This window comes from Bactrocera latifrons, unplaced genomic scaffold (assembly GCF_001853355.1).
Source record: "Bactrocera latifrons isolate USDA-ARS-PBARC rearing strain unplaced genomic scaffold, ASM185335v1 scaffold_254, whole genome shotgun sequence".
Taxonomy (NCBI): domain Eukaryota; kingdom Metazoa; phylum Arthropoda; class Insecta; order Diptera; family Tephritidae; genus Bactrocera; species Bactrocera latifrons.
The window spans coordinates 103774-116311 of record NW_017536119.1 but is presented as its reverse complement, the minus strand read 5'-3'; the positions used below and the strand labels follow the sequence as shown (position 1 = coordinate 116311).

Sequence of the window (12538 nt, the reverse complement as noted above, 5' to 3'; positions counted from 1 at the left end):
AATTCAATCATGACCGCAGGCTAAAGAAATGTACTTATTATTTTGACCATATGTGTATATACTTGTGGTATATGCTATCCGTTCCTTTCATCGGATAACTAATGCGGTCTGTGATCGCAACRAACATTTATTTTTTACATACTTATGTATGTAACTTCCAAAATATGAATATTAAGTGGCATCTGAGCCCTTATATTTTTTCCTTTAGAATTGCTCTCTTTAGTTACATACATACATACATAAGTCCAAACAAATATGTATTTATGAATTAAATTGAATATCAGCGGAGTATCTTGTGTCCATTTGTCTACACACATACTTCCATAGATGCGTAAGCAAGGAATTGGCAACACTGTTTGTTGTAACTCAAATCCGATCGAACCTTAATTAAATCATACATGTTGTAAACGACACACGTTCAAGGAATGAAAGGCAGAGAACACAAACAAAATTGCTAGGGGTGTCTGCGCAACTGCAACGGTCTACACAATGTACACTGTTTGTTTGTGTGTTTAGGTACATTCGAATTTCGAAAGAACCCGGCAACGAGCAGTTCGTTGCGAATCGCCTGATAGCGCAGAAGTTGTACAGACTTTTAACATTTTGCGGTGACAGCTGCAAAACATGAAGAAATTATATACATATACATACGTACCTATTGGCGTAAATTTGTAAATGGATATTCTTCAGTATTGCCACTACAAAGCGTAAAGAGACTTAGAAAATCTGTCATGTATAGGAAATATATCTCCTATACGATTATGATCAGTTTTAAATGTTAATTATTATTTTTTTGATTAAAATATTTCTTATAAATAAAAATTACATAATTTATCTGTTAAAAAATATTAACAGGTTCAACACATATTTATTGTAGAAAAGCATTTTTCGCCAGACTTTTTTATAACTGAAACATTAAAATGTTTCAATGAATGGTCTTTGAATTCTTTCAAAATGAGAATTATAAAAAAATTGATTGTCCGCTGCGTCCGTGTCCGAGTCCCGCTTTAAAAAGCGCTCATCCCGTTGTCATTTCGTGGTAAATAAATTTTTGATGTTTTTATGTAAAATAATGGAGATAAACATTTTTACAATGGTAACCATAGCCTAAACATTTTGTAGCCAAATTTAATGTGTAAGTGCCTGTTCACACACTGGTAGTTCTGTCGCCCAAACAGTTTCTTTAGTAATCCCTTGGCCTAGGACTTTTTCCATGGAACATTCACAATATGTTGGGAAATTTAAATTTTATTTTCTATTATTTGTTTGTAACATGGAAATAGCATGTAGGCATAATATAAAACAAATATTTTTTAAAGGTGTGGATTAAAAAAGCAATTAGCTAAGGAAAAATATTTTTCTGGGACGTGTATAAGAAGCGTACCAGAATTAGAGAATGTGATATGAAAGGGAATCCAGAAAATTTACCGACGGGATCATGTCACTACTTCGCATGCAATGAGCGACACCAAAATATATTTTGTCGATAATGAGCGACAAGAGAGTCCGCCTATAAACTGGGTCTAAAAAAATGATAATCTTCGGCAAACTTCCTTGCCCACAATAAATATACCGTTTACAAATATGTATGCGAATATGTTTGTGTATGTGTATCGATCAGTTGACGCGGCCGGCCCTTGCTGCGTTTCAAACATGTGCGACGTCTTCGGTTTAGTCTGCGTCGACGCAACTGTTCTCTGCCCTAGTCTCCATCGAGTGCAGTTATTTACGTCGTCATTGTTTTCCTGCCTTGTCTTTGTTGTTGTCATGCCTATACGACTGCTACTCTTTTTTTCCTTATCGTTTGTCGTTGTACGTTTTTCCTTTTTTTTCGATTTGTTCGTTGGCATTCTGGTTTAAAAATTTTGAGGAGTTGAAGTTGTCGTGTGTGTTTGTTGTTGTTTGACGTCGCAGCTAGCTGCTAGATGGAGCATTTTTGTAGAATCAGCAGGAGACAGATAGCCGTTGTGCGAATCTGTAGCACTGAAGGAATCACTTGTGCGCGCGCCATCGAAATGAACGGTTGTTTCTATATCATCTCATCCGCAGCAAAAGTATTGCCATCAGACACTAGCGAAGCCGGTAGGCTAGACTGGACAAGTCAAATCATAAAGCAGCATACTGTGTAAAAGTATTTGACGATGTAACGAATGTTTTGATTTACAGTTTCATAACGTGCGATTAGTACAGTAGCGTGTTTCAATATATTCCTTATCGACATCGGTGCGCAAAGTAATGTTGTATATGTGAATTTTTGTAAAAAAAAAAAAACATTTTGATAAACCATTATATTTTTTGTTCATTCTAAAAAAGTGTTTTTGTTATTTCGTTAATAGTGTTGTCTCGTTTAAAAAAATGTGAAATTGGCATTAAGCATAAAATCTAACAACATTGTATTCRTTAATAACTACACAAATCAGTAAAAAAATCTTATACAGTGATCTTATAAAATATGGCTTAACATTTCGTTAGACGTTGGCAATTCTTTGCTAAACTTTGCTACTGTATGCATAAAAGTGAGTCAATACATAGCGAAGACAATTCGAAATATACAATTTTGAGACAAAATACAAGGTGAGTATCTGACACTAAACATGAAACTCGGAAATTTTTATATTTTTTTGCAATTTTTCGTAAATGTTCTTCATAGCGTTAAGAAATTCAGGGCGTTTTTTCAATGTCTGGTTATCATATCTGTTACTTAAGTTCTGGTTAAGTTTACCGAAACGGGCATGATTCCGATTACTTTTCGGTGGGGGACTGAAATCGAATTCCGGTATAAATGGTGTATGTGCTGATAGGGAGGAATATGTAAAAATAGTGCTGCTAACACTTATGTATATACTTTAAAATATTCACGTTAGTTAACCAGAACTTAGCTGATAAATGGTTGCTAATCAGATCTTGAGAAAACAGTAGTCACTTACGAGTTTTTAACCAATCCTTGCAATAGCTTTCCCAGTTTTTTAACCAATTATTTAAATTCTTTAGTTGATCAATGAACACTAATATTATTTACTAATTGGAATTATGAAAATAAATTAATTAAGCCTTTCATTCATCCACATTTTTTAAGCTATTAATGAAAATGTAATTAATAAAAGTTGATTGAAAATTAAGCGGACATGTTTCTCAAAGTCCTGGCACATATTCATCAGTTTCCATATGATATTAGCAACTTCTTCATACTGATTTGCTTTCGTCATATCGTTATACAAACATACGTACATCAATGCCGGGAGGGCATCATGGTCATGGCCATGATCAAACGCTGATGATTATCCGTTCTTCTTCTCTTTTTACTATTCCACAATGTTGCACACATATCCAAATATGTGTCTATAACTTCCTCATTCATGAAACAGGTCTTCTACTAGTGCATTGGTGCAGATGCTAACTATGACATATTGCGAATTCAGGTTTTTTGCAATACATTGAAAAGCTTGCCATATTTTTGCTGCAATCCTAAAGTTACTGCTGATGCTGCAGATTCTAACACTGCTGTGCTTGCTGTTTCTTCCGCTCTCGTTATAGACGATTGTGCCCAGTAATGTCAGCTTTGAATAATAAAATAATATTGACTGCATTTTCAGTACGAAATTTATTGACTTAATTTACTGTCAAACGTTTGTTTTAATTTGTTGTTAAAGTGGAGTAATAGTTAAATCTGTTGAAGTAAGGTAAGGAATGAGTAATCAGAAACAAATTTATTTTGTTCCTTGAGGTATGTAAGTGTTTAAGAAACGAACTAATCAAAATAAGATTTGAATAATTAATAAAGATTAACTTAAAAATATAGTTCCTCTTTAAAAGTTGGAAGTAATATTTATTTTTACATTTTGCCTTGCGAAATATTGTTTTAGGGCGTAGTTTAAAAAATTTTAGTAATGGGAGATATGCATAGTCGTATGCATGATCTGACCGATTCCGATAAATGATCAATATAATATCAAAATACATTACGTTTCAAATTTCATTCGCTAATTTTAAAAACTAGTAAACGAATTTTTCAAATCCTTAAAAAACTTCGTCTTACAAATCGCTGACTCGGAACCGGGTTTCGACTCATATTCTCTTAGGCAAAGTCCTTCAGAAAGATTCAGAATATTTCCGCATATGCAATTTTTCCATTTTTTTTTATCCCTGTAAGTCAACCCGCTCTAAAACTTGAGTTTGTTATATATCTGCGCTTCTCGATTTCTGTAGCTGTCCGTAAATCACAGTCCTGTTTCAATATCTAACGTAAGCGTAACGTCAACTACTCGTATAATCCCACCTGCAATACCCGCTATAAGGGTGTTAGTTTAAAGCAGACATTGTCAGAGGAAGGGTGATATCTTATCAGTTCGAAATTTAGTGTTCCTACCTCTGCATTCACAATTTGAGGAACTTTCAAGAATACCATCCCCCCGATTTCCGGGTTAAAGATGGTACATATGGTTACATAGAGCAGATTCGACAGGTTAAGAATATTTATATTTATAGCCGTCGAAAATCTGAAGAATCTGTATCCAATCATAGCACCCTGAAATCGAGGGATGGCAGACTAAAGCCCACTCCACAATAGACTATACCGCTTGAACGTAAGGAAAGCTCAAAATAGACATCAACTCTTAGACATAAGGGAAAGCGGCAGGCTCCATAAGTTTGGGATAAGTATATTTGGTGTTTGATTATCTTGCACACGGCATCAAGAAGCCTGGCTGATCCACAGACAAATACACGGCAGATGCAGAAATTTTCGCTTGTTGAAGTTAAATGAAATATTTACATAAATGTATTGCTTTAAATATGCATATGTACACAAGCATGTTATGTGCGGAACACAATGCTCGCGACAGACTGCAGCAGCCCGACAGTGAACTGAAAATGTCGTTGTAAATCCCACTACACGAACGTTTGTGAGAGGGCAGCAACATAACAATGGCCGGCATGTACACAAAACAACGCAGTTGTCCATTTTGCATGTACACAATTTCGTCGTGGNGCGTTAAGAAATTCAGGGCGTTTTTTCAATGTCTGGTTATCATATCTGTTACTTAAGTTCTGGTTAAGTTTACCGAAACGGGCATGATTCCGATTACTTTTCGGTGGGGGACTGAAATCGAATTCCGGTATAAATGGTGTATGTGCTGATAGGGAGGAATATGTAAAAATAGTGCTGCTAACACTTATGTATATACTTTAAAATATTCACGTTAGTTAACCAGAACTTAGCTGATAAATGGTTGCTAATCAGATCTTGAGAAAACAGTAGTCACTTACGAGTTTTTAACCAATCCTTGCAATAGCTTTCCCAGTTTTTTAACCAATTATTTAAATTCTTTAGTTGATCAATGAACACTAATATTATTTACTAATTGGAATTATGAAAATAAATTAATTAAGCCTTTCATTCATCCACATTTTTTAAGCTATTAATGAAAATGTAATTAATAAAAGTTGATTGAAAATTAAGCGGACATGTTTCTCAAAGTCCTGGCACATATTCATCAGTTTCCATATGATATTAGCAACTTCTTCATACTGATTTGCTTTCGTCATATCGTTATACAAACATACGTACATCAATGCCGGGAGGGCATCATGGTCATGGCCATGATCAAACGCTGATGATTATCCGTTCTTCTTCTCTTTTTACTATTCCACAATGTTGCACACATATCCAAATATGTGTCTATAACTTCCTCATTCATGAAACAGGTCTTCTACTAGTGCATTGGTGCAGATGCTAACTATGACATATTGCGAATTCAGGTTTTTTGCAATACATTGAAAAGCTTGCCATATTTTTGCTGCAATCCTAAAGTTACTGCTGATGCTGCAGATTCTAACACTGCTGTGCTTGCTGTTTCTTCCGCTCTCGTTATAGACGATTGTGCCCAGTAATGTCAGCTTTGAATAATAAAGCGCCGTTCGTTTTTATGACTGCATTTTCAGTACGAAATTTATTGACTTAATTTACTGTCAAACGTTTGTTTTAATTTGTTGTTAAAGTGGAGTAATAGTTAAATCTGTTGAAGTAAGGTAAGGAATGAGTAATCAGAAACAAATTTATTTTGTTCGTTGAGGTATGTAAGTGTTTAAGAAACGAACTAATCAAAATAAGATTTGAATAATTAATAAAGATTAACTTAAAAATATAGTTCCTCTTTAAAAGTTGGAAGTAATATTTATTTTTACATTTTGCCTTGCGAAATATTGTTTTAGGGCGTAGTTTAAAAAATTTTAGTAATGGGAGATATGCATAGTCGTATGCATGATCTGACCGATTCCGATAAATGATCAATATAATATCAAAATACATTACGTTTCAAATTTCATTCGCTAATTTTAAAAACTAGTAAACGAATTTTTCAAATCCTTAAAAAACTTCGTCTTACAAATCGCTGACTCGGAACCGGGTTTCGACTCATATTCTCTTAGGCAAAGTCCTTCAGAAAGATTCAGAATATTTCCGCATATGCAATTTTTCCATTTTTTTTTATCCCTGTAAGTCAACCCGCTCTAAAACTTGAGTTTGTTATATATCTGCGCTTCTCGATTTCTGTAGCTGTCCGTAAATCACAGTCCTGTTTCAATATCTAACGTAAGCGTAACGTCAACTACTCGTATAATCCCACCTGCAATACCCGCTATAAGGGTGTTAGTTTAAAGCAGACATTGTCAGAGGAAGGGTGATATCTTATCAGTTCGAAATTTAGTGTTCCTACCTCTGCATTCACAATTTGAGGAACTTTCAAGAATACCATCCCCCCGATTTCCGGGTTAAAGATGGTACATATGGTTACATAGAGCAGATTCGACAGGTTAAGAATATTTATATTTATAGCCGTCGAAAATCTGAAGAATCTGTATCCAATCATAGCACCCTGAAATCGAGGGATGGCAGACTAAAGCCCACTCCACAATAGACTATACCGCTTGAACGTAAGGAAAGCTCAAAATAGACATCAACTCTTAGACATAAGGGAAAGCGGCAGGCTCCATAAGTTTGGGATAAGTATATTTGGTGTTTGATTATCTTGCACACGGCATCAAGAAGCCTGGCTGATCCACAGACAAATACACGGCAGATGCAGAAATTTTCGCTTGTTGAAGTTAAATGAAATATTTACATAAATGTATTGCTTTAAATATGCATATGTACACAAGCATGTTATGTGCGGAACACAATGCTCGCGACAGACTGCAGCAGCCCGACAGTGAACTGAAAATGTCGTTGTAAATCCCACTACACGAACGTTTGTGAGAGGGCAGCAACATAACAATGGCCGGCATGTACACAAAACAACGCAGTTGTCCATTTTGCATGTACACAATTTCGTTGTGGCCATATTAATACCTTGCACTTCAATGAAATTTTAATATTTTGTTCAAAGTGAAATTTTCAAGCAAAAAATAAGTAAATCGGTAAATTTATTTGTTTTAAATTATCTATTGTTATTATAAATGATGTAACAGAGCTATTTTATGCTTTTTTTTTTGTGAAATAACGTCAGGTTTGTTAGAGCTTTGAGTAATTTTACATTTTACATATTAGTGACATCACCACTCTACCTCATCTCTCTATCTTCCATTCTACTGTCAACTCTCCTGTCGTCCTACTGTCGTCCTACTGTCGTTGGCAAATATAGGATCAAATTGAAATTAGCGAGAACGACAACTGTCGGCCTGCAGTCGTGTAGTCGTGCAGCTAGCTGTCAAAATTGGTCCGTCCATAAGAACGTGTGTATTTTAATATTTGACAGATGTCGTTTGCAGTCTGTCGCGAACATTGTATTCAACACATTATACTTGTAAAATTTATCAAACCGAAATCTTATTTGAAACTCTACACTGCGCAGCAATAATAAATAAATTAGGGAAAGCAAACACTCGACTTTAAAAAAGCATCAAAAGTAATCAAATAAAACGCGCGCCCTTTGTAATGTACACACAAACCATATCTACATGTTCAYATACATATATGTGTGTGTATATTTGTGTGTGATTGTCACAATGCCTATGGGCATTATGTTTGTATTTTCGAAAACTGCGTTATTTATAATTACTTTGTATATTAATCGATTGCAAGTTTGTACCAATTGTACAGTCTTAAGCTCGTTCCATTTATGTATGTACGCCGCTGCGTAATAAATAAAAATTCTAACAAATGTTTGAGCACCAGCAACTCAATCGAATATAAAATGTAGTAATAATGTGTACATTTCAAACGGAAGAGAAGAAGAGCTGTGGCATATMACGCACAGTATGTGGCACATAAAGCTTACCACCCTCAAAATTCTCTTGCTGYAGATCATGGCGCACGTGCAAATACKCCAAAGCAAGWAACTTAGTGAATAAAARATGTCCCTAGAYTTTGTTACAAAAAAGCTTGTTKCGTTGGTAGTTGGCTTTAATGGGTTGTTTGGTTATAGGGTGCATAAGTTAAGAAAAACGGATGCTCTGTGCCATATTTGCGTATTTATCGTTAGTTTGCCGATTTTTACAAATGAGTCATTCAAAATATTACAGGCTGCGTCAAATATATGTATGCATGTATGTATGTATGTATGCATACAGCTTGATTTACATATATATGTACATAATTCAACAAAATGTGGAAACTGAATTAATTATACGACACCATTATTAAGTCTTAAAATGTGTTCTATGTGGCAACAGATACCACGACAGGCGGGTCTACATAACTGGAAAGAAGCTGCATTTTTTCTAGAAAAAAAAGCATTTTCTAAAAGTATTCATGGATTTTTTGGTTTTTAAAGAAGAAAAGCATAACAAATTCAAAACGCAATAAGAAATAGAAATTAATCGTTATGAAAAACAATTTTTAATTGAAAACATCTACATATGTAAGTGCTATTGAATCCCGTTTAAAAAYATTTCAACTTACTTTTCGATAACATAAACGACAAACTAAGACACTTTATCTAAACCATTACAAAAAAAAMTAAAGAGAACAATGCTATCACTGGATTCGCAAATAAACGAAAAATTATCTAGAGCCAAATGATTCAAATTCAGAATGTATCTATTCAAAGTCAACATAAAAGCTAATGTATTGTTCTCAGGATCATTAGCTGTTATAGTTATATTCAAATCGATAACCGTAGAAAAAATAGTTAAAATTTTAAAATACAGTAGGAAAGTTAAAATGTTTCAAGGAGTTATAAACGCCAGAACTTCACTGTGGTTTTATGACAAAATTTTACATGCAAATATGAAGTAAAAGAAGACCTTAAAASGTAAAAAAAGGAGAATGGGTGGTCGCCTAGAGCTATGCAACAATTGTTAGATGGTTTTCAACAATTCAGAATTCCCAGCATGCTCTACAAATTCAACAATTTTTATCTATGAGAAGGAACTTTAAGTGGTTAGATGGAGTTTTTCGTGTAAAAACAGCATTTTTTCAATAATTTTTTTCTCATATAAAAAATGCAATATTTTACTAGAATTTTTAATTTTTACAAACATACACTTTTAGCAAATAAATTCGGAAATTTTTGGAAAAAATATTTTAAATTCGGCCATTGCGACGACATTTCTGCTGACTCCTCGGAAAAATAGATGCTCCCCGTGTTGGCAGGATAACTTCTTACGGGATCATCTAAATTGAAAACATACGTGTTTTAGTTAAAACCTTAACTTAGAACTTGGACAATGAGAGAAAAAACGGAAAATTGGATTTTTGGCAGACATTATTACAAAAAACGAAAATTTCGCGACATTTGTTTTTCAAATAGTAAGCATGGTATCTCAAAGACCTGGACCTGTGTAACCCACTTCAAAACCACAGTTTCGAGAAAACGCGTTTAAAGACGGCACACTTAGCCTCGCTAATCTGGAGCGTACATGTTCTCAAGGCTGTATCTCCGAAACTATTACTCGGATCAACTTGAAAATGTTGGACAATATTATAGAGGTGTAGGTGTAGAATTTATTAAGACAATAAACTTTGAAATACGTAAACSCATGTAACCTCTTAATAAARTTTTTCTAATTACTTATTTGTGATTAAAGAATTTCTTATTGTTTAAGTATTAATCGGAAATCTAAATATTCATAAAATAAATTTAATATAATAAAAGAAATGCGGTCGCAGTAGAAACTACGCTGCATAGTGGATTGATATAAAAATTTTCATTTTACTTTGCATCAGACATTTGTTTTGACAGAAAAGTTCGMTGTACTCTTTTGTAAAGKAAAACTTTGGGGGCAAAACTCTCATCTGTTTAGGCGTTGCCAAGCAACAGTCGCCAATTTTATTAGAGAGAAGCACTGTGCAAGCAAAGCCTTTGCGGCATACCCTTTGTTTGACAGCATTGTTTCAGTATAAACTGTCACGCAAAGCGAGAAAAGTTGCATGTGAATGAGCCTTAACTCCTTTAAATACGTAAATTTTATACGCATGTGCCTTAGTTCTCAAGGTGAATTGCAAAATTTCACGACTAATTATGTTGTAGTATTTACAGTGGTTAAATATTGAAAAATACATGCACAAAATAAAGTATGGGCATATGTGTAAAGTACTAGTCTGCTTCCCGCRCTTTTTATCAAAATTTTAAATTTATGTAAAAATAACCAAAATAGTTAATGTAACGTCTTTGCTTAAATTTTAGAACTGTATTTCTACAAAAAAATATTTACTCTAATATCATTTAACACAAAATAAAACTACTTTTTATAAAGTATTAATTATGRTCAATATCTCAAATATTTATTTAAAATTTTTGTGATGCAAACACGGTTTGTTTCTTAATTTTATCTTACTACTTGGCCTTATGGTATGAAACATCAAAAATGACACGTTAATGATGAAAGTGTTGATGAACCATTATCATTAGTCAGACTGATGGGTCCTGGTAGGCTTGGGCTCGTCTGACTGACTGCCTGTCGTCTGTGAGCTATTGATGGCATGTGAAACATGCGTTTCTGCAGCAAGTCAACTGCCGCATCAACGAAACCACAAACAAGCAGCAAGTTCTTTCACGTTTGCACATGCGTTTTTATGTATTTGTTKTATGTGTGTATGTATGTATGTACGTACATATTTACGTTATTTTCTTGGAATTATCGTGTATGCCTACGTTTTATTATAGCGTTTATTTTTATTCTTTTGATTATCTGAAATACTTAATTGATTATAATTACAATCAGAGCAGCCGCCTTTTTTCTGTGGAAAGAATTCTTAAAAATATATTTTTTGTTCAAATTAACTATTGCGGGATGGCAGAAAATCTGCTTGATTTAAAGTCAATAATAACGTTTTTAACAATAATATTGGTTGATCGAAAAAGTATTTTCGTATTTTGTCAATAGATGTCGTTGCAGTTGTATATATTCCATTTTACCAATCACATTGTTTCATGCGATCCGAGTCGAAATTTTTAAAATTTACTCCCGAAATTCATAGTATGGGCCTTCCTCAACTTGCGGAAGGCCCATATCAGTGTCTCACACGTCGTTCTCAAGCGGTTGGGCATCTCAGTGACGTCGTTGTGGCGAATTTTGCGAAAATAWCTTGGCCTACATCCTTACAAGATCAAACTGACGCAAGAACTGAAGCCGCTTGACCACCAGTCGTATATTCGTGAATGGGGCTGAGCAACTACTTGAATATGATCCGGATTTTCATCGAAAATCATCTTTAGCGATRAGGCTCATTTGTGGCTGAATGGCTTCGTCAATAAGTAAAATATAATATGTGTTATTGGTCAGGCAGCAATCCATACGTACTCCATTACATCCCGAAGCAATTACAGTTTTTATGCTAGCGGGGTTATTGGGCCCGTACTTCTTTCGTGATGATCAGGACCGACACGTTACTGTGAATGGGAATCGCTACCGCTGGTAACTGCATATTTTTGGCCCAAATTGGATGATATGGACTTGGACAATATGTGGTTCTAAWAGGACGGCACCACAAGCCATACAGCGTATGTCACAACCAASTTTGGTGCACGTGTTATGCACCTACCTTAWKGCCGTCTCGGTCGTGCGATTTGACGCCGTTAGACTATTTCCTGTGGGGCTACGTCAAGTCCATGGTCTATGCCAAGCTAGCGATGATTGATGAACGTGAAATTSCAGTAGCGACTGGACTTCTGCGTGCGTAACAGTGGTGTCCATGCAAAAAAAAACGGATTCCATACATAATGGCATCGAATGTACTTTCACAAGATTAAAGAATTTTATTGATATCCCAAAGTGTTTTTGTTTTTTAACTTTTGTAGCGCTTTTATTGAAAAACCCGTAGTGTGTATAGCTCAATCTAAAAACGTAACAGTCCAACGACTTGCCTTCAAGGTTTTGCTAGCTCTTTATAGCCACTTTTAGGTTACTTAATAAGGAAATCATATTTTTATGAAGACTTTTATCTTGGGTTTGATACCAGTTAATTACATACATATGTATATACTATATATCCTATAATGAGCCGATATCGGTGGCAGCTTCTTCGTGAAAACATCGCGTGCGAAATTTCAAATCACCGAGAGACTAGTTCGTCTATATACAGACAGATGGAGAAAGCTAA

At 34.6% G+C, this 12538-nt stretch overlaps 1 long non-coding RNA gene across 1 annotated transcript in view; it reads left to right on the top strand.

Annotated features, from left to right (window-relative positions):
* The first annotated feature begins 1924 nt into the window (after positions 1-1924).
* LOC108969491 overlaps positions 1925-12538 on the top strand; it is a 13501-nt gene continuing 2887 nt past the window's right edge. The window contains exons 1-2 of the long non-coding RNA XR_001993391.1: positions 1925-2232; positions 2337-2574. This is a non-coding gene — a long non-coding RNA (uncharacterized LOC108969491). The remainder of the gene's footprint in view (positions 2233-2336; positions 2575-12538) is intronic.